This window comes from Octopus sinensis, linkage group LG1, assembly GCF_006345805.1.
Source record: "Octopus sinensis linkage group LG1, ASM634580v1, whole genome shotgun sequence".
Classification (NCBI taxonomy): domain Eukaryota; kingdom Metazoa; phylum Mollusca; class Cephalopoda; order Octopoda; family Octopodidae; genus Octopus; species Octopus sinensis.
The window spans coordinates 85,587,238-85,611,748 of NC_042997.1; positions in this window are offsets into that span (position 1 = coordinate 85,587,238).

The following is a 24,511-nucleotide window of genomic DNA, read 5'->3' on the forward strand; positions in this document are numbered from 1 at the left end:
TTGGAGAGAGATGTGATATGAAAAAACACAAGAACTTATCTAAATCTTTAACTCCTAAATAGAGCATAGGTCATTGATGTCTTTTCTCTACTGTTCTTGAATCTAGGTAGTCTTCAGGGCTGCTTCTTCAGTATGAGGATAACATCCCCTGAGTGAAGCATGATTCCTCTCCCAGGTCTTATTGGTTTGAATGGTCATTGATGCTTCTGAAGTTTTTCTTTTTCTTTTTTTTTCTTCTAGGTAGAGGTGTTGACCCTACACAAACCTATTTTTACCTCTGGGAAGAGGTGGTCCATTTTGGCCTTGCCTCTATCCTTTGGCCCATCCAAGAGCTTGTGCTTTGCTGGCATAGTTCTAGGTGTGAAACACCATCCACCACACTACAAATAACTACACAGTTTCTCCCTTTTAGCTTGTAAAAAAATATATTGGAAGAAAATATGAGATGCTTTAACAACCTGTTATCAGCATAAACATATAAAGGAAATCAGAAACCTTTAAGCCAGGTCATTATTGTGAATTTCTGGTGGATTTTGTAACCTTTATTACACTTTCCACTTCCTGTTATTTTAGACATTTTTGGTAAATCCAGTTACCATAATCTCACACAGTTTTCAAGTAAATGTAGTGACAGATTCCTTTTTACACAATATAGTTGGATTGCTGACAGCAACTTCAAACAACTTTTGCCATTATCTCTTTTGTTATTAATAAAGGAGCTTTTCATTCTTCTTTTCACATTCTGTTTTTTCTTCATGATACTGACCTTTCTATAATGCCAAAAATCGATTCTTCCCCTACTCTCTCTATCTCTCTTATAGCTTTTTTATTTTTATAAGAAAAACTGGCTTGGTGTTCTCTGCATCATTACTACTGCAAATGATGGTCTATTCATCATAACCTTTGTTGCATTTATCTTCAGTGCACAGAGATAAGTAGCTTACTTTCTGACTACAGGGTTCTAGGTTCAGTCCTACTGCCTGGCACCAAGGGCAAGTGCAGGCTACTATAGCCCCAGGCCAATCAAAGCCTTGTGAGTGGATTTGGCAGATAGAAACTAAAAGACACCTGTTGCATTTATGTGTTTGTGTGTGTCTGTGTTTGTCCCCACCACCACTTGACAACCAATGTTGGTTTGTTTACATCCCTATCACTTAGCAGTTCAGCTGACAGAATAACTACCAGGCTTTAAAACAAAAAATAAGTACTGGGTTCAATTCATTCAGTTAAAACATTTTGAGGCACAGTGCCCCAGAAGGCTGTGGCCCAATGCCTGAAACAACTAAAAGATAAATATGTTATATAAACTATAAATTGGTCATTTAAGAAGTTAGTCTTCGTTAAATTCTGGCCTGAACATTTCTCATGAAAAATTCATTCTAAGCATTAACTTCTGGAGATATTTTAATTAACAAACATTTCTGTTAGCTAATGAATTTATGATCTGATGCAATTATAGTCACATCTTTTATTCTTCTATTCTGTTATTCTTTTACTTGTTTCTGTCATTTGAAGGCAGCCTTGCTGGAGCACCACCTTTAGTCAAACAAATTGACCCCAGGACTCATACTCTGTAAGCCTAGTACTTATTCTATTGGTCTCTTTTGCTGAACTGCTAAGTTACAGGGATGTAATCACACCCACATCAATTGTCAAGTGATGGTGGAAGAGGCAAATACACACACACACACACACATATATATATGATGCGCTTCTTTCAGTTTCTGCCTACCAAATCCACTCACGAGGCTTTGATCAGCCTGAAGTTATAGTAAAAGACACTTGCCCATGGTACCATGCAATGGGACTGAACCCAGAACCATGTGTTTGGAAAACAAGCTTCTTACCACACAGCCACACTCGCCTATCTGTTTATATTTCTAAGAATGAAAGAATATTATTTTAAAAAATTCAATACAATTTAAAACAAAAAATGCAAATGCACACTTAATTTTCCTATTAGTAAAAAAAGATATTAAAGACTGAATTCAATTGTAATTATATCAATGTAATAATTTCCACTATATAATAAAGAAACAATACAATAATTTGCATTTGAAAATAGTATTATGATTTGAGCGATGAGTAGACAAGGTCAATCCTTTAGCTTTTAAACCAACCATATCTGTCCCAAATATTCTATTTGTTATTATGTTTAACCCTTTTGTTACCATATTTCTATTGAGATGCTCTGTGTTTCTTTCAATTAATTTTAAATATAACAAAGAATTTAGTAAAATAACTTAGTTATCATGAATTGGGACTTAGGTTTGGTGAAAACAAGACATTTGTACTACAGAGCCAGAGGCAGTTTCAGCCAGATTGATATTAGAAGGATTAAACTGGTCAGATTTGATCTCACATAAGAGCAGTTGCATAAAGAAATGCCGATCACTTTAAGTGCGGGGAAGTTGTGAAAGAGGGAAGTCCAGGAAGACACAGGATGAAGTATTGAAGGCTGATCTCAAAAATGCTGAGTTATATAAAGAAGATGACAGGGAACCAAGATATGTGGGGCATTGTTGTTCTTGAGAAGACCCACCCACCACAACACAATTGAAATCTTAAAACCAAGGTGCCACATAGAAACCCTTTTGTGTGGGTGCTGGTGTCACCTAAAAAACACTGGCACTGGTGTCACATAACAAGCACTAGGGCCATGTAAAAAGCATCTAATACACTCAATCAAGTGGTTGGTGTAAAGCACCTAATACACTCAATAAAGTGGTTGGTGTAAGGAAGGACATCCAGCTGTAGAAAACAAGCCAAAATGGAACCTAGTGCAGCCCCTGCCCTTGCCACTTCCTGTCAAGCTGTCCAATCCATATCAGCATGGAAAATGGTTGTTAGATGTTGATGATGATGATGATAGATGAAACAGCCACATCAGTGAAATCTTGAGGGCACAAGATAATGTATGGTTAATTCAAAACTATGTGAATATATAAGTATTACATTTGACAGTAATGTGAATGCTAAAAGGTTAAACTTGAAAGGCAAAAATAGGCAATTTCTCAAAAATTTTTTTACAGACATGGCACAGATGTGACTGTGGTAAGAAGCTTGCTTCCCAACCACATGGTTCCAGGTTCAGTCCTACAGCTTGGTACATTGGGTAAGGGTCTTCTTTTATTACTTTGGGCCAACCAAAGCATTGTGAGTGGATTTGGTAGATGGAAACTGAAAGAAGCTCATCGTGTGCATGTGTGTGTATGTGTCTTTGTGTTTGTGTTTGTCCGCCCCACCCTATCATCGCTTGACAACCAGTGTTGCTGTGTTTACATCCCTGTAAGTTAGCAGTTCAGCAACGAGACCAATAGAATAAGTATTAGGCTTAAAAATAAGTCCTGAGGTCAAATTGTTTGATAGAAACACTTCAAAGCAGTGCCCCAGCATGGCCGCTGTCAAATGACCAAAACAAGTAAAAGAATAAAAATAAAAGAATAGAAAAAAGATTATCAAATATTCTGGTTACCCAATTCTAACAACCATTCAAGTATGAATCTGCTACAGAATCACTTGATTTCCTAAAATAAAAAAAATTTAAAAAAACAGGTGAGTCTTTGTCAAATCATACAATAAATGGAGGGAACACAGTAGATAATGAAACAAACAAAAAAAAGATGGAATAATCAGAGGTGGAAAGCTTTTGATCATATGTCTGTATGCTCAAAGCTAACCTGGAGCTAAACATTTCACACCAACAACAGTTATTTAAAAGCAAAGAGCTAGCAAGGGAACTTCTATAGTGTCATCCAACTCGTTTAGATATACTAGATACCACTCTGTCAAATCATATCTTAAAAAAAGAAAAGGTTATGTTGGATAATGAATTCATTGATATATTATGTATGAAAAAGGTGGGATAGTCATAGCTGAAATATTTTTGGTCACAAATTTGCTCAATCAGATCTGACTTGAAGCTAAATAGCAATAACAATAACAATAACTTAACGATAAAGAGAAGAAAACTGCAGATAAAAAATTGCAAAACAAGAGAAATAAAACTACCATGATTATAACTGAACACAAAAATATACAATAAAGATAAAATGTAATTAAAAAATAAATAACTACGACTTATGTAACCAAAAAGTTCTGAATTTGCATTACATGGCACTTTGGGCAAACCTTTTTTCTGTAGATTGTGTAGACCAAGGAATTTGGTAGAGAGAAATTATGTAGATGGTCAATGTATATATTGCTCATTTGCTTCACATCCATTTTTCCAAGTCAACATTGGATGGACAGAGACTTCTTGAGGCAAAATTTTATGGATCTTGTCACCACTTCTTACCTGTTTTTCAAGTAAGGGTTTTTCTTTTTTACTGGTCTTTTTTTTTCACTGGTCTTTAAAAGTACAGAGCAACAGGAATGAAAAACATGTTTTTGCTCAAGCATCATCATATGAAAATGCAAAATGTAAACATTCATGCACATTGTGTGTGTGTGTGTGTGTGTGTGTGGTGTGTGTGTGTGTGTGAGGTAATACGCTTAATTATTTTCACATTTAGATAATTTTCAAAAGTGTAAGTTTTGAGGGACATGAAACACATTTGAAAATTATACAAACATGAAACCAGTTAAGTATACTGATAATAATATAGATAAATACTCATATAGTCTCATTCTGCATTTTCAACTTCATTTATTTCTTCCATACTATATCTATCAGTCTGTCAATCTCTGTCTGTCTATCAATCAATTTCTCTCCTTACATGTATGTATGTATGTATGTATGTATGTATGTATGTATGTATGTATGTATGTATGTATGTATGTATGTATGTATGTGTGTGTGTGTATGTATGTATGTATGTGTATGAATGTATGTATGTATGTATGTATGTATGTATGCATGTATGTATGTATGTATGTATGCATGCATGTATGTATGCATGTATGTATATATGTATGTATGTATGTATGTATGTATGTATGTATGTATGTATGTATGTATGTATGTATGTAGATGTGTGCATACACATTATATTTCCAGCATTTGTAACATTACTCCAGCCTTCTTGCATAGGTGAACAGGGCTTCCAAGGTAGTGTATGTCACCTATCATTTCAGTCTTTTGTCATTTCCTCTCTGCAGCTAAGCATCCTGATATCACTCTCTGCCTCCTCATCACACATCTTCCTGGATTTACTCCTTCCACAGGCTACATCCACTGTAAGCAATCAGCATTTCTTTATACACCTGTTCAAACACTATATGCATCACATGTCCATGCTAATGTAATCTCTCTTGCACACCACATCTGATTCCTCTTATGTTCAGTTTTCCTCATAAACACTGAATTAGCAAAGCATGCTTGCTTCATTTGCTCCTAATCTTTACTCCTCTATTTTCAAGACCCACACATCTCACCTCTCTCTCTCTCTCTCTCTCTCTCCTCTCTCTCTCTCACTATATATATATATATATATATAATATATATATATATATATATATATATATGTATGTATGTATATATATATGGGGGGCAAAGGAAAGTGATTGTGTCTCTCATAGCCTCTCCTCTCCAGGTGTAATGATCGCTGCAGAACTTCTACTTGGCTGCGCCTTGTGGAAAGTTCTTGCTAATGGCCTCTCCTGCACTACTGTGTCCACAGCAGCACCTTCACGCGGTACCCCCTGTTCTCACTGAGCCTGCTGTGTGGCGCGACCGGGTGCTTGGCGGTATAACCAGGTGGGCAGACTGGGCTCGTTAGCCTTGGTTGGCAGCCAGTCTAGGAGAAGGAAAACTCTGACTCCAAACCCTCGCTCCGCTGCCTTGCGGATGCTCTTAGGAGAGGGAAAGGCTATGGGAGTAAACCCAGACAGAAAATCCGGAGTGGAGCCCCGAAGGCGATAGGGTGTCGAATCTCGACCCCTTTCCGGCAACTCCTGCAGCCAACCAGACTCCAAACGTACTGCACTGCATTCCTTTGGATTATGTCTGGGGGGGCCGAGAGGGAGATTCTGGTGTCTGGGCAGCCCAGTGTCTTCGTTTCTACCGCCCAGGCTTGCGCCATGGAGAAACTACTCCATCGATATATATATATATATATATACAAATTGAGATAGGGGTTGTAAATGCAACCCTCCATGGGATAAAATATATCCAATATACTGCTAGTGAAGTACCCAACAAAGTTAATACATAAATGTTAAGGATTGCGATGCAATCAATTCATTTACTGTATTATATGGGCAAAGGTAAAATGATTTACCACAAATTACTAATACAAGATAAGAAAATGGAGAAATACATCTAAATAAAATATCAATTACCAGATAATACTCAATCACATACTTTATTAAACCACCACATAAGAGACTGTAGGGTTAAGCATAAATAAGCAGAACAAATCAGTGTACATAAAGGAATGTACATAAAAAAGTGTACATAAAAGAGTAATGTTGTATAATAAGTAGAATATATATAAAAAAAGAGAATATAAATATAAGTAAATATAAATATAAGTATAAATTACATCTTATGTGGTGATTTAATAAAGTATGTGATTGAGTATTATCTGGTAATTGATATTTGATTTAGTTGTATTTCTCCATTTTCTTATCTTGTATATATATATTTACATACACACATGTGTGAGTGTGTAAATATATATGTATGTGTGCGTACATATATATATACTTATATACGAGGGGCGTTCAATAAGTAATGCCTCTGACCCACTTGCCTTTGTTTGATCTAGCTGGAATTTTGCATGTGCAATTATTGATATCTCTATAGATTAAGTGGCAAATTACAGCTACGAACTAATTGAGGTTTCTGATTTACAGGTGTTTGAAATGAGTCAAGTGGGAAATGGAGCATGTTGAGTGTCAGGCAGTGATCCGGTTTTTGTATTTGAAATGACGCACACCACAGGAGACTTTTAATGAAATGAAAGTAACTTATGGTGATGATGCCCCATCATATGACCTTGTAAAACGCTGGCATCGTGAATTCAAACATGGTCGGAACTCTGTGGAAACAGCTCCCAGATCTGGTCGCACCCCTTCTGCCATTGATGAGGCATCTGTCCGTCAAGTTGAGGCTGCCATTTTGGAAGATCGACGCATAACAATTCGCCAAATAGCCCATGAGGTCAAGATTAGTACCAGGTCTGTGGAAACTATCATTCATGACCATTTGCATATGCAAAAGGTGTCTGCCAGATGGATTTCCAGGTTGCTCACACTTTTCCAGAAGCAAGAACGCAAGAATTCCAGAAGCAAGAATTTAGGGATGTGCCAAGAAGATGAGTCAAAATTTTTCAAAAGACTGATTACACAGGATGAGACCTGGGTCCATCACTATGATCCAGAGACCAAAGCCCAGTCAATGCAGTGGAAGCACCATGACTCACCTCCTCCAAAGAAGGCAAGGGTGCAGCCCTCCGCTGGCAAGGTCATGCTCACAGTCTTCTGGGACCAGGACGGAGTAGTGATGCCAGATTTCCTGGCAAAGGGTACCACAATTACAGGAGCCTATCATGTTTCACTTTTGAAGAAATTAAGAGAAGCTATCGAAACCAAGAGGCGGGGCAAGATCAGCAAAGGCATCCTCCTCCTGCAGGACAACGCTCCGGTCTACAACTCGCGTGTCGCCAGATCAGAAGCACAGGCGTGCGGCTATGAACTCTTCCCCATCCCCCTACTCTCCTGACCTTGCACCCTCTGATTTTCACCTCTTCCCAGCCATGAAGTTGTTTTTGAAAGTAAAGCATTTCCCAGATGATGCAGCCTTGATTTCTGAAGTCACGTCGTGGTTGGAGGACCAAGCTGGGGTCTTCTACGAAAACGGTCTCCAGAACTGCATCAAACGATGGGAGAAATGCATACCTCTGGGTTGTTCCTATGTAGAAAAAGACCAATACCTGTGCCAAGTTTCGTTGCTCTACTGCTATGGGAAGTGGGTCAGGGGCATTACTTATTGAATGCCCCTCGTATATGAAGGGTAAAAGGACAAATACCTCCTTTTGTCATGAATGTGCATGGGATTGCACTTAGAAAGTCCCCTTCTGAGGCACAAGTCCAGGCATGGTTGTTTATGAAAGACCAGCAGTTGCCCATGCATACCAGTCTCCCCTCCCTGCACCACCAATGTTATCCAAGGGAAAGGCAAAGGCTGATACAACTTGCCATTAGTGACATTGCAATTCATTTCTACAGCTGAGTGAACTGGAGCAGCATGAAATAAAGTGTCTTGTTTAAAAACAAAGCATACAGCCCAATCCAGGACCTCATGATTGTGAGCCCAAAACTCTAACCCCTGAGCCATGTACCTTCACATAGACACACTTACATACACACACACACACACACACACACACACACACACACACACACACACACACACATATATATATATATTGTCGGTAGAACATAAATCTGAAAAAGAAGCACACTCTAAGTTATAGAGCAGTATATAATATAAATAAAGTTAGATAAGGCTGGTTTATGGTATTACCTTCAGTTTCATGTTCATAAAGCACTTAGCATTATAGCTTATCATCAAATCCAAAAACTTGTAGGCTTAAGGCCACTCTAGAGAGGCCTTAAGCCAACAGGTTTTGGGATCTGATGATATGCTGTAAAGCTAAGCACTATATGAATGTGAAACCCAGGAAAAAGCAGGTTAGTTCACTGGTGTAATCGGTAACACACTTAGTTGTGTAAACAAAAGGGATGTGCATTCAAGTCCCACGCATATGGGAAAAACCTACGTTTTTCTGTTGAAGGCTTATATGCCCCATTATTAGACTATTTTCCTTAGTCATTGTGCGGTGATCGCTATAAGCTTTAAGCTTATAAAATACTATTATTATTATTTACAGAATTGTAAAACTCAACACTGCTTGACAAAACCATTCACAGTGAATACACACACACACCGAAACGTAGAGTAGATGAAATTAAGGCGACTGAAGAAAGGGAATTTTCCTTGTTTTGTATGTCCTGTACTCTATTTTTCGTTGTTTAAAAAAATGTCCATTTCCTTGGTTTTGTGTTTATGTTTTCGTTTCTCATTGTGTTCGACGTTTTTTTGGTGTCCTGTACCCATATATGCATGTATATATATATGTAGAGGTAGGTACGTACATATATGTATGTATATATGCATATGTTTTATTTATTTTAAATTTATTATATATATATATATATATATATACATACATACATACATACATACATATATATACATACATATCGTTAATTAAATATATTCAATGAGAATGCAATATAAGTACTCTTGGTAGGGAAATGTGTAAAACATTAAAGGTATTTAGACATTTAATAATAGCGATTATTATTATATTATGAAATAAAAGCAGGAAAATTACAGCGAAAAATCATCACAGAAGATATAAATCCAAAATAATATTGTATTAATAGATAGATGTATAAATATATGAAGCATGATAATTTAAAAAGTTTAAAAGTTTAAAATATCTTACGATCATTTCATGAATGTATTACCCTTAGGAATGGAATTTAAAATTGATAATCAGTATTAGGTAATACATCCGCTCATCAGAGAGAAAGAGGGTGAATTTCTGTGTAGTCAATTGAACGCTATTTAAAAATATATGTAAAAGATGTTGTTTAAAAAGTCTTATTTTATAATACACACACACACACAAACACACACACACACACACACACACACACACTTATATATATCCACATGTGAATTGGCAAATGAAAGAAAAAGTCATTCAACATCATATTCCAACAACACTGTGTGACCCATCTTAACCAATAAATAGCAACCCATTTTCCAGCAGCCAGCTTGGACTACCTGTGCCCTTCCACTTGCTAATCTGAGCCTGAATGAGCAAGGCTTCTGCATGAAGACTATGAACATTTAAGTCACACACAGCCAAATCAAATGGTTTTAAACAGTAAAGTGGGTGAGTTCCTTTCAAGTGTTGGGTCTCCTGGAGGCAAGGTGGCTGAGTTTCTTTTGAGCGTTGGGCCTCACAAAGGCAAAGTGCATGTAAATGCACCTTGATGTCATACAAATGACACCTATGCCAGTGGCACATAAAAGCACACATTACACTCTCGAAGTGGTTGGTGTTAGGATGGGTGTCCAGCCATAGAAAACCATGCCAAATCAGACTGAAGTCTAGTGCAGCCTTCCAGTGTGCCAGCCCAGATAGACCATCCAACCCTTGCCAGCATGGACAATGGACATTAAATGATGACGATGATGATGATGATGAAGAAGATGATGATGATGATGATGACGGTATAAATGTAGATATACAGATATATTTTTATTAATATTTAGCAGAATTAACAGAGTGACACATGTACATACATACATACATACATGAAAGTCTTCTTTCTGTTTCCAATTATCAAGTCCACACACAGGTCTTTTGTTGCCCAGGGTTATAGTAAAAAACATTTATCCAAAGTGCTACACAGTGGGACTGAACCTGAAATTATGCAGTTGAGAAGTGAACTTCTATGTTTTTTAATTAGTCAAAGCACAAAAGGGCAAGAATTTGCTGAAGGCTAAGAATTTATTTTTACTTACATTCAAGCATGTGATATGTGTGTGTGTGTGTGTGTGTGTGTGTGTGTGTGTGTGTGTGCGTGTGTGTGCTTTTTTCTTGTCAGATAATATATAATTAATTTTTTTTATGTATGCTTTTCTTGATTTTGTATTTAAAATTATATGATATCATTCTTGCCCAAAGGTGTCTAAAATTATAATAATCTTGCAGAGGAAACGTTTCTATTCATACCAAACCATCTGCAAAATGTTTCCACTTATAGGTATATGTTTTGTTTCTAATATTCTTTAATTCTTTTATTTGTTTCAGTCATTTGACTGTGGCCATGCTGGAGCACCACCTTTAGTCGAACAAATCAACCCCAGGACTTATTCTTTGTAAGCCTAGTACTTATTCTATGAGTCTCATTTGCCGAACCTCTAGTTATGGGGGTGTAAACACACCAACATTGGTTGTCAAGTGATGGTGGGGAGACAAACACAGATACATAAACACACACACACACATATATACGACAGGCTTCTTTCAGTTTCCCTCTACCAAACCCACTCACAAGGCTTTAGTCGGTCCAAACCTATAGTAGAAGACACTTACCCAAGAACTGAACCTGGAATCATGTGGTTGGTAAGCAAGCTCCTTACCACACAACCACTCCAGCATGTAACTATTTATTTCAAAACCAATTTCAAAACATCTGTAGAATCTCAATATTTGTATATCCTGTGTTTTTCATTCATCCAGGACCCAAGCAGTCAGTCAATTATCTCAAACACACACACACACACACACACACACACACACACACACACACACACACACACATTCATATGCATGGGTGGAGAAAGTAATGTAGCAGTGCAGAATAGACTTCAGAGGAGATGTAATACACAGTGTTAACAAAAATTCATACAGAATTTCCCTAGTAAATTCTGCTTGAATAATATATACTTAGGTTTGATGTAAGAATATTAATTTTGGATATATTCTGCTGAACTGGTGAAATTTGGCAACTTTGGCTAATATTGCATGATAATTTTCAATTGCTCTCACTTCAGGCAGCAACAATAATTGTGAAAGTGATATCAAAAGTAGTGCACAATATTGACGTGACTTTCCTAATGCATTCATAGAGAAAAATAAATGTTGTGGGCAATTAAAATTTTCCACAATCAATAAATTGCACTCTATTTAGATCCTCAATGGATAAATGGTTAAAAATCAATAAGTTGAGAGCTAATAGACAGAAACCAAACAACAAAAATGTAAGAAGTGTTTTGTGCTTTCAGCCTTCAGTAAGTTCATCTTTGGAAGAAACACCAAAACAAAAAGATGGACAAAGTTAAAAAATGAAAAAGTGATGTGATAAAATATTTATTGTTTAATTGTATTGGTTAGAATGGGGATTATTTTGAATCAAAGTGTTTGTGTATTGAATGCAGAAAGGTTTTTAGTAATAGAAGCTTAAATCCCACAAATGCTTCACTTAAAGATAACACATGAATTTTTAAAAACTCCAAGGGAAGAATGATTTGAAAATAAGTGTTTGGAATTGAATCAAAGGAAAAGTACATTTTCAGAAACATTGTCATTTATATGATAAAAGAAAATGCTTTCCTAGCTTCATATCATATTAATAAAGCTAGGTAAAATATAATTACAGAAAACTTAATAAAGCCTTGTGCAAAAGATTTCAGTTGAAATGCATGGAAGATAAGAAATACATAAAAAAATATCAACAGCATATCACTTTCTAATGACATAGATGACATATTTTCATGAAATGTCAAATTTTGATAAAACTGCTGCAATGAGGCAGGTTAAAATGAATCCAGAATTCTCTCCTCAAAAGGATCAATCAACAAACATTACTGGTACAGTATTTTTTCTTCCGTTCATATGCTATGTTTATGAAGAGAGTACAAAGGAAGATTTGTTAATATCAGCTTTTGGAGAGTCATGTTAGATGGGGAAGTAATATTTGATTTAATTAATTCATTTCTAGTTACAAATGAAATCTCATGGAATCTTGTTCAAGCGTTTATACAAATGGAGGTGCTGCTGTTGTAGAGAAAATTTCTGATCTGTTGCAAGAATTAAGACAATCAGAATCCTGAAAGTATCCGCAATTGTCTTCATTACCAAGCGGAGCAGCTGAATATATGCTACAGATCTAAAATAACTGATGTTGTAAAACAGTTTAGTTTTATTTAACCAAGCCGCTAAATGGAAGAATCTGATATTTATTCTGTGAAAATATCAGAAGTCTGCATGTAACTTTATTATTATATACAGAAGTAAGGTGGTGAGCTGGCAGAATCATCATGTTGGGCAAAATACTTAGTGGCTTTTAATCTGTCTTTATGTTCTGAGTACAAATTCCACCAAGGTCGACTTTGCCTTTCATCCTTTTGGGGTCAATAAATTAAGTACCAGTGAAACACTGGGGTCGATGTAACTGACTAGTCCCCTCCCACAAAATTTCAGGTATTGTGCCTTTAATAGAAAGGATTATTTTATACAGGAGTATGCTGGTTATCATGCTGAAATGTGTAGGGAAGGTTTTTCAATCTGCATAAAGACATTGGGTTATTTCAAGAACATTTGTTCAAACTTTCAGTCAATCTAAAAGAGTCAGTGTTGAATGGAAAATAAATGGCTCTCAGATATATTCAATTCAATAAAGTTAATCTTGCAATGTAGGCTACTGACAAAACATGTTTCAGAGTCCGAAGCAAAATGAATGCATTGAAGTGTAAACTAAAATTTTAGTGGGGACCATGTAACTAAAAATGATCTTGAATGTCATGAAGACCATAGTCATTTCTTGTTTCAAACAAACGTTTTCTGAGATGAAATACTGGGTTGGCCAAAAAGTCTGTTTGATTTTTGTCAACACTAAACTTCAAGCACTCTTAATAAGTAGCAAACTTCTGTCTGTCCCTTGTGCACACACATCATCATCATCATCATCATCATCATCCAGTGTTTTAAATCCAGGTTTTGTCCCCCTTAACAGGTGTGGCCAGATCTACCTCAATGCCATAGCTATCGAGGTAGGCAGGTACAGCCCACCCCAAACTTTGGGCTGGCTGGTGCCCATTCTCCTTTGCTATCATGAGGCTTTTTTGGATATTTGATGCTACAATGTTGTTCAATATAAACTTGTGATAAAACAGGTTGTATTTTATGGGCTTGGGATCACTTTGAAAATAGATAACCAAAACGAACATTACCAACATATCAAGAAAGCGACAGAAACTTACAGGATGGTATGCATGTGTATAGAAGGATGTGATTAAGGAACATGTGTGTTAAAAGTGGTTTTCAAGATTTTGATTGGGAAATTTTTCAGTCCTGACTCAACCGAGATTAACAGCTACAAAATGAAGGAGTTAGTTGACAACAACTCCTGTTAAATGTCCAAGATGATTGCAGATATTCTCCAAATATCAAAATTGAATGTTGAACACCATCTGCATAAACTTCTTTACATCAGCAGGCTTGGTTTTTGGATCCCACGTCAATTGAATGCTACCAACTTTTCCCAACAGACTTCCATCTGCAATTAATTGCAGAAATGTGAAGAAACTGATTCTTTTTTTTAAGAGAATGGTGACAGGGGAGTAAAATGGCTCATCTATAATTATGTGAAGTGCAAACAATTATGGATTAAGTGTGGTGAATTACCACAAACAACCTCCAAAGCAGGACTTCACCCAAAGGATTTTATGCTATCAATTAGGTGGTATTGGAATGGTGTTATCTTTTATGAGCATCTTCCCATGAACAGGACCATCAATTCAGATATATACTATGAGTAGCTGAACAAATTATATTACCACTTGCTAATTAGATGTGGTAGAAGTTACTGGGGCTTGGCTGGGAAGTTTTGCTGCACTGTCCATATTCATCTGTCCTTGTGCCTTCCATGTTTTCAATATCTTGGTCTCTTCAAAAAACATTAAATGGACAGATCTTCAAATCTAAAGAAGATGTAAAAATTCATCTGGAAGAGTTTTTCCCCAGTAAAGACAGGAAATTTTTTTCAACCTGGGAATAAAAGATCTGCTCACATGATGGCAGAAGAGACTGCTAATAAAACAGTAATTATATCATTGATTGAATAAATTGCTTTGTATTTAAAACTTGTCTCTTATTTTTGCTAAAAAAAATTAAAAAAAAAAAAAAGATTTTTTTGACCAATGCAATACAAAAGTTGTTGTTGACATCATAAGAATTAAGAAACTTCAAAAATGTGAAATAATCCCTTGTAGGATCAGTGAATCTTAAAGCAAATAAACCTATAAACAGCATGTAAATGTACCCTTTGAACAGAAAAAAAATCAATGACTTCTCATGGGATGTGAACTCATATCTCCTGAAAATGTGACAGATGTTCTACTATGTTTGCAGAAGATATGGGTTTATGTCCCCTCAGACAGCCTTCAAATTTTTGTATTGAAAGGGATTTTAACCCAATATTTACACACTGTTATTTACAATAGTTGACCAAGATACCTGGCAACTTACTGGACTCCAGAAGGCCTGTCCTCCACAGCAGAAGTGTTAAGCTCACATGCCCTGGTGAAGAGGATTGGCCTACAAGAATTCTGTGCCAGTACCTCATAAAAAGCACTTGTGCTGGTGCCACATAAGAGTGCTCATACTGATGTTATGTTAAAAGCACCCAGCACACACAGAAAAGTGGTTGGTGTTAGGAAGGGCATCCAGCCATAGAAACCATGCCAAATCAGACTGGAACCTGGTGCAGCTCTTCAGCCTACCAGTTCTAGTCGAACCATCCAACTCATGCCAGCATGTAAAAGAGACATTAAAAAATGATGATGATCATGTTGCTTCACGATACATTGTTCCCGAAAAAGAATGAAAGATATCGTTTTATGACATTAGTATGTATGTATAAATCAATAACGATATTACATTTAAAAAGAAAAAAATGAATTATATGGAAATATTATTTAATATGTTCTTTTCATTCATAAGAAAAAGACCTCTCACAATAATAATAAAGAAAAAATTATAAACCCTGAGCTGTTCTCTTCCCTTAAAAGAAAGCTTCACCCTTTCTTTCATTTCTTACTAAACTCTCTTTCTCTCCCTCTCTTACTCTGAAAGCAAGTGTAGGTAGCAGCATCAAGAGTCACCAGTCAAATTTCCCATGAGTGAAGTAACATTTCCCAGTTGAAACTGAAAGTTAACTTTGGGTTGAAAAATCATTTGCAAACTTATGAAGCTTAAGTAATTTCTCACAGAAAGAAAAGGAAACAATAAATAAACATTGTGATGTTCAACTCAAAATCATAATTCCAACTACTAGAACTGACAAAATATTTTGGATTGCATTATTAATGGAGTACACTACTACAAGTACAAAAAAAAAACTGTAAAAGTGTTAATGGAATTTGTGATATCATTTACACAAAAGACATTTTACACTATGTTCATCATCATCATTCTCATCATCATCATCATCATCATCATCATTATTTAACGTCCATTGTCCATTCTGATATGAGTTGGATGATTTGTCCAGAGCTGGTAAGCTGGGGAGCTGCACCAGACTCCATTAGACATCCTTCCTAACACCAACCACTTTACAGAGTGTGCTGGGTACTTTTACGTGGCACTACACAGGCACAATTATGTGACACCACACAGGCGCTTTTACATGATGCCACACATGCACTTTTACACGGTCTTAAGATTTCTGCTGCAGAGTTCAGTTCTTCTTGAGTACAGCAAGGCACCAGGTATCTCAGTCTTTGTCATCTCACCTTAGCTCTTCACTACTTCATTCCATGTCTTCCTGGGTTTCTCACTTTACTGTTCAATAACACAAAAACAGATTCAGAAATAGAGTGTATATAGAAGCAGATCTACAGATACAAGTGACAAAGTTCCAAATACTGTAACCCATGATCAGCAGCGAACTCAGTTATGTAACTTTTAGTCTTATGAAGGTCAGCTGAAAAGTTGTTGGGTCAAGGTTGTTTCATTTGCAGGGAAGGTGATGGCCTTGGGAAAGGAACAATGCAGTTATTAATAAGAAAATTTGAAATTAATATCTGCAAGATTTCCCAGCTCTAGCATCATAAGAAAAAGGAGGTAGTCAGAAATTTGGATAATTATTTATTTCATCTCATTTGAATCTCTGAAATAAGATGAGAGCACTAAATAAATTATTGTCCAAAATTCTGACTACCTCCTTTTTCTTTATATATGGAATCTGTACAACACTTTCAACAATCTATACAAATACATACATACATACATACATACATACATACATACATGCATACATACATACATACAACATACATACATACTACATACATACATACAATACATACATACATATATATATATTATATATATATATATATATATATATATATATATATATGGATGTTTTGTTGTCCCATTTTTGTATCACCTAACTGTTCGGATGTTTTGCGTTCTTCTCCCATTCTGTATTTTGTATATATATATATATATATATATATATATATATATATATATATATATATATATATATATATAGCGGCATCATACACTTTGGTCCCTTATATGTAAGCATACATTTTTCTAAACCTTATTTGACTCTTTTTCTGTCTACTTGAGTAATAAAGGTAGAATGAGGTATTTTTGCCTCTTGGCTGAAATAGCTGTAAGTTATTTTCCCAATTTATATTCATGTGTGTTATTTTGTAATAATTACTGGTATCCTTATATATTAATATATTTTATATCTTATAAGTAAAGCATAATATGTTATACATGTATGTATATCCTTGAATTGTCAGTTTAGTAAATAAATAAATATGTTAACATAATATAATGTCTAAAAGTTGATGAACCACCTATTGATCCCCTCCATTTTCTTATTGCTATATATATATATATATATTTAGAGAGGGAGAGAGAGGGAGAAAGAGGCAGAAAGAGAAGAATAGATGCAGTACATGACTGGTTCATTATCATTTCATCAAAGAATGAAAGTCAAAGCTGATCTTAGCAGGATTTGAATTCAGAACTCAAAGAGGCTGGAACAAATACCATAAGAAGCTTCTAAAGCTTCACTGATTCAGCCAACTGGTTACCTTATTTTAATAATAACTCATCTGAAAATTATAGATGCCTAAGATAATCTTTTATTAACATTTTAACACATTACCTTGCATCTAATAAGTTTAAAACTTCCTGTATAGCTTAAGAAATAATTTTCATATTTCTTGTCCGTATATGACATTGGTGCATAAGATTTTTTTTTTTTAGATGTAATTCCAGCTTCCAGTCTGTAGTAAATTGATGTTGAATTATTATAACTGCCTTCCTCCTTATTTACAATTTTTCATTATCATTTTGCTTTGTAGTTTTTATTTGTATACCAAGAGCAATGTTCTTCCTAAAAAGTTGTATCAAATAGGGAACTGTTAGTATTTTCTGATGACAATGATGATGATGAGGAGGAGGAGGATGATAATGATGATGTTAATGATGATGATGGTGGTGGTGGTGTTGGTGGTGATGAAAAAGATGTGGAAAAGGAGAAAAGGAAAAATTAAAAAATACCAATAACAACAACAATAACAAATATATATGGTGGTGGTGATGGTGGTGGTGATGGTGATGATGGTGGTGGTGCTGGTGGTGGTGCTGGTTTTGGTGGCGGTGGTGCTGGTACTGGTGGCGGTGGTGATAATGGCAATGATTATGATGATGATGAGGAGGAGGAGGAGGAGGAGGAGGAGGATGGGGGTGGTGATGAGGATGATGGAGGTGGTGATGATGCTATTGAAGGTGACGTTGGTAGTGGTGCTGGCAGGTACTGATGGTAGTGATGATGGTGGTATATTTGGTAGAGGTGTTGGCAGAAGTCTTGGTAGTGGTGGTGATGTTATTGGTATTGTTGGTATAAAACGAATTAGTAATGAAATCAAGTCACTAATAATATAAATAATCCATAAATGTGTAAAAGACTGAATGCTAGTCAGGTATTAATGAATGTAATATTGGCATTGGTTCATTCATATTTTTTTTGTACAGATAAAAGTTATTACACAACCTTATTACAGCAACATTATTACTACTACTACTACTACTACTACTACTACTACTAGTATCATCATCATCATCATCATTTATTATCACTATATTATTATTATATTATTATTATTATTATTATTATTATTATTATTATTAATATTTTCATATTGGTTATTTTTTTTTTCTTCACATCTTTACACAGACTTGGCAGTCATTCACAAAACTCTTGCCAAGAAATTGCTTTATGTAATTTTTTGTTGTTTTTTGTTAATATGTGTGTGTCTCTATTTGTGCATGTATATATGTGTGTGTGTATCTATATATATATATATAACATCCATACAAAAAATATATATATATAAATACATATATATATTTATATGTAACATACACTCAAATATATCGATATATATATGTATGTATGTGTATACATATATGTATATATATATATATATATATATATATATATATTATATATATATATATATATTATATATATATATATGTATGCATGTATGTATGTATGTATGTATGTATGTATGTATATATATATATATATATATATATATATATATATATATATATATATATATATATACGTGTGCGTGTGTGTATATATATATATATATATACACACTCATATATATAAATATATATAAGTATGTGTGTGTGTGTGTGTGTGTCTCATCATTGTTGTTATCATCATCATTTAATGTCCATCTTCCATGCTGGTATGGGTTGGACAGCCTGAGAGGAGCTATCCGGCCAGAAAGCTGCATCAGACTCCAGTTGTCTGTTTTGACCTAGTTTCTATGGCTGAATACCCTTCCTAATGTCAGCCACTTTACAGATTGCTCTAGGTGCATTTTTTTAAATGGCACCAGCCTAAGCACTATCTGTGGCACCAGCATGGATGCTTTTTATGTGATACCAGCATGATTACTTTTTATGGATGAGAAGGTTATCTTTGCCAGGTGTTAGCTACATATATCCTCATCAGATAATTTCTTAAAAAGCCTTAGGGCTGAAACATGTAAAAGAAGAAAAAAATTGGTTCTGTGGAATTTGGTTTTAAATCCTTGTAAGCATCACTGTATTTTATCTGATATTACTATAATATTAAAGCAGCAAGCTAGCAGAATTGTTAGCATGCCGGGCAAAATGCTTAGTGTCATATCCTCCATCTTTATCTTCTGAGTTCAAATTCCACTAAGATTGACTTTGCCCTTCATCCTTTCAGGGTTGATTAATCGAATTAACTCCTCTGCTGAAATTGCTGGCCTTGGACCAAAATTTGAAACTTATATTACTATATCACTAGAAGCCTGTAAGGGAGCACCTGTGTAATTTCTTGATCCACAAGTAATAACAGCAAAATGAAATCACTTTTGAATCACAGTCCCACTCTTTTACTCTCTCTTTACTTTTTTACTTGTTTCAGCCATTTGACTGTGGCCATGCTGGAGCACCGCCTTTAGTCAAGCAAATCAACCCCAGGACTTATTCTTTGTAAGCCTAGTACTTATTCTATCAGTCTCTTTTGTCGAACCACTAAGTTACAGGAGCGTAAACACACCAGCATCAGTTGTCAAGCAATGTTGGGGGTACAAACACAAACACATAAACACACACACACACACAAACACACACACACACAAACACACACACACATATATATATATATACATATATACGATGGGCTTCTTTCAGCTTCCGTCTACCAAGTCCACTCACAAGGCTTTGGTCAGCCCAAGGCTATAGTAGAAGACACTTGCCCAAGGTGCCATCTAGTGGGAATTAACCCAGAACCATGTGGTTGGTAAGCAAGCTACTTACCACACAGCCACTCCTGTGCCACTGTCTTAAATATGTGATGATGATGATTCTTTCAGGTTCAGATGTAAGACTTTTTCTAGCGTTCTTCAACATTTAGCATTAGAATGTTCTGAAACACATCCAACTTTGAATATATATATGTGTGTCTGTATATGCCTGTGTTTATGTGTATATATGTAGGCAAGTATGTATTTGTATGTACACTGTTCAGACACACACACACACACACATAATCTCCCCACCCACCCACACATGTACACATGTACACACACATACACACTCAAGTGACATGGTAACCTCACTAGTGCCAGTGACATGGAAAAAGCACCCAGTGCACTTTGTAAAGTGGTTGACATTAAGTAGGACATCCAGGCATAGAAACCATGCCAAAATAGACAATTGAGCTTGATGCAGCCCTGCAACTTGTGGGTTCCTTGTCAAACCATCCTTAACCAGACATTAAATGATGATGATATGGCTGTGCTATTGGGAAGTTAATTTCACAACCCCATGGTTTCATATTTGATACTACCACATGAGACCTTGGGCAAGTCCCTTCAATTATAACCTAACATTGACCAATGCTTTGTGAGTAAAATTCAGTAAACTAAAACTGTAAAAAGGTACAGAAGCCCAATATATCTCAATATTTTGTATGACACAAGGACCTAGCTCTCAGTAATTTGTAAACTTTATACTAGCAGTGTTTGGACAGTAGTTATGGAATATTTTCCACAGTGTACAAATGATATAGCCCTTTTGGTGACATTGGAGAGAACAGTTTCAGCTTGTTGAGGCAATCCCATTAATCAAGGCCTGTTATAAAATATTTTTCTTCTGTGTTCATTTCTGGGCATGCCTCAGGTCTCATAATGTTTTGTCATATATAGGGAGACCACAGTGGGTAGTATTATTCAAGGTAAGGTCTAATAAACATAGAGAAAAGAAAGATGATGGCATCAGGGTCTCTGGACCAAATACTTCTAAGAACCCAGGAGCACATTCTGTGGGCTATATCATCTTTATTGTTAATATGTGTATTCCTAGTTAGGTTGGTGTCCATATTTAACAGTTTCGCCTAAGACTCTGATATTATTTGATGCTACAAGAAGCTCTTCTGGGAGAAGAGAATGTGGCTGTTTAAATGTATTCTTTCTCCAAAGTGGATGAACTTAAATTTCCCCTCATCTTGCAGCATGTCCCCTCACCCTCCATCAAAGTACAGTATGCAGATCAGACTGGAGTTCTCTTTGGTCACATTCTTCTTTGCTAATTTTCTGGAGCTTAGAGTCATCTTTCCTACATTTCATGACGTTTTCAACATCATATTATTTCCTACTTGTTTCGGTCATTAGCGGGGCATCATTCTAAAGAATTTTTAACCAAATAAATCAAACCCAGTACTTATTTTTGATAAGCCTGGTACTTATTCTATTGGTATCTTTTGCCAAACCACTAAGTTACAGTGTACGTAAATACACCAACACTAGTTGTCAAGTGATGGGCGAAAGCACAGACAAAAAGACACACACACACATACACACAATAAGCTTCTTTCAGTTTTCATCAACCAAATCCACTCACAAGGCTTTGGTTGGCCCAAGGCTATAGTAGCAAACACTTACCCAATGTGTCATGCAGTGGGAGTGAACCCAGAACCATGTGATTGGGAAACAAACTTCTTACCACTCAGTCACACCTGCGCTTGTAACTAATAAACAGAAGTGAACCCAACTCAATACCCTGAAGGACTTTTGCTGGACTTGAGCAAATTTTGTCAATTGCAACATGTTAGATTCTGCTAGTTAGAAAACATTTAATCCACTGCAGTAGCTTACTACATACTCCAGTGTCCGGTAATTCCTTCAGTAGAATGCTGTGGTCAACTCTATCAAAAGTTTTACTGGAGTCAAAATAAACAACACTTGTATTAGTGTATTCACCCAGAGCATTTAGAATATCATCAATGTGGTGTAGAAGCTATTTTAGGCAGTCTCTGCTATCATGAAAAAAATGCTGTTAGGTTCTAAGAAATGATTTTTTTTTCTCTACAGGAAGGCAGTTTTTTTTTATCTGACCACCTCCTCAAATACTTTAATAGCACTGTGAAACAAAATTAAAATATTTTTTTGTCTTTGGTCAGTATGTGTTATTTCCTATTTGCTTCTATTTTGAAATCAAAGGAAATGACTACTGTTTCTTTCAAACTTTGCTTTTGTGACCTAGATATCAATGTTTTGAAATTGACTTGTTTTCCATTACATTTCAGACAGATTCAATACTGAGTTACTGAAGCAGAAATATCATTATAGCAAATATTCTGCTCAATATGATAAATTTGCTTGTCAGTTACTTGACTATAACCATCTGAGCATGTCCTTTAGTGGCTGACAATATGTACAATATGGACAGGAGTAGTTAGCCATGTGCTGAGAGGGATTCTTTGGGGTTTGAATAAATGTAACAAAAGCAAAGTTTGAAGGAAATATTAGCCATTTCCCATACTTTCTAGGGGTAAGCAAATAGGAGATAGAAACAGTTGCTACTAAAGGACAAAAATTGTGTTACACAGTATAATATGAGAGATTAGTGAAATCAGATGATAATTCCCTGTGAGTGATTTATTTCCCTTTTTAAAAACTAGGATAACAGACTGTGACAGAAAATACAAAAGTTTAAAAACCTAACTCAAGTGATTTCCTCCAGAGATTAGCAAGAGATGTAAGGTGATGCTTGCGCTCATTCAGGGAACAAACTAGAGGAACATGAGTAAATATTATCCAGTACTGTGTATAAAACTTTCAATCTTGGGTGACTTTTGTAACATTTTGTTGACTATAGCCCTGGGCTGACTGAAGTCCTATAAATGGATTTGGTAGATATGGAAGCTTAAGGAAGTTCATTGTACACACACACACAGACACACACACACACACACACACACACACACACATATATATATATATATATATATGCATGTATGTATGTATGTATTTATGTCTCTATTTGTGTATCTTCCTATGTTTATGTTTGTCACCCACTATCATTTGACAACTGGTGTTGGTTTATTTAGGTCCCTGTAACTTAGCTGCTTTACAAAAAGAGACCAATAGAATAAGTAACAGGCTTAAAAATAAAATTAAGTACTGGGGGCAATTTGTTTGACTAAACACTTTAAGGCAATACCCCAGCATGGCTGCAGTCCATTCACTGAAACAAGTAAAAAGTAAAAGATATATATATATATGTATATATACAAAATTAAGAGGAATGACCGCTTAAGTGGACACCTAATATGCTAAACATAGACGTCAAATCAGCATTACCACGAAGAATGTGTTCTGAAAAAATATCTCAGCAAAACGCCATAATATAAAATTGAGCAAGACAAATGAAACACATTCTTCATGGTAATGGCGATTTGACATCTATGTTTAGCATATTAGGTATCCACTTTAGTGGTCATTCCTTTTAATCTTGTATGTAACACACAACTTTTGATCTTTGGATTTTTTTAAATATGCTAAGCCACTGGTTTTAATTGATTAATATCAATTTCTACCCTTATTATTTAGTATCATCATCATCATCATTATCATCATCATTTAACGTCCGCTTTCCATGCTAGCATGGGTTGGATGGTTCAACTGGGGTCTGGGGAGCCCGAAGACTGCACCAGGCCAGTCAGATAGATAGATAGATAGATAGATAGATAGATAGATAGATAGATAGATAGATACATAGATACACACATTCATATACATACGTCTATATTTATATTTATAGATGTGTTGTTATTGCATGGTACATGTGTGTCTGCATGTGTGTCTGTAGCTGTGTATATGAGCCTGTGTGTGTGTGTGCATGTGTGTGTGTGCATGTGTTTGTATTAAATAAATCTATGCAAAGCATATACAACATCTGTTTGAACTGGCATTGAAATATATTCCATTGAACTGATCAATGATTTTCTGGTTAACTTCTATCTTCTTTCTTAGCCTCTATGCTGCTGACATACATAGAAAACCTGGTCTGCTTTTTATTTCAATCTGTTTCTTGTCAATTGTATTTGCTATCAT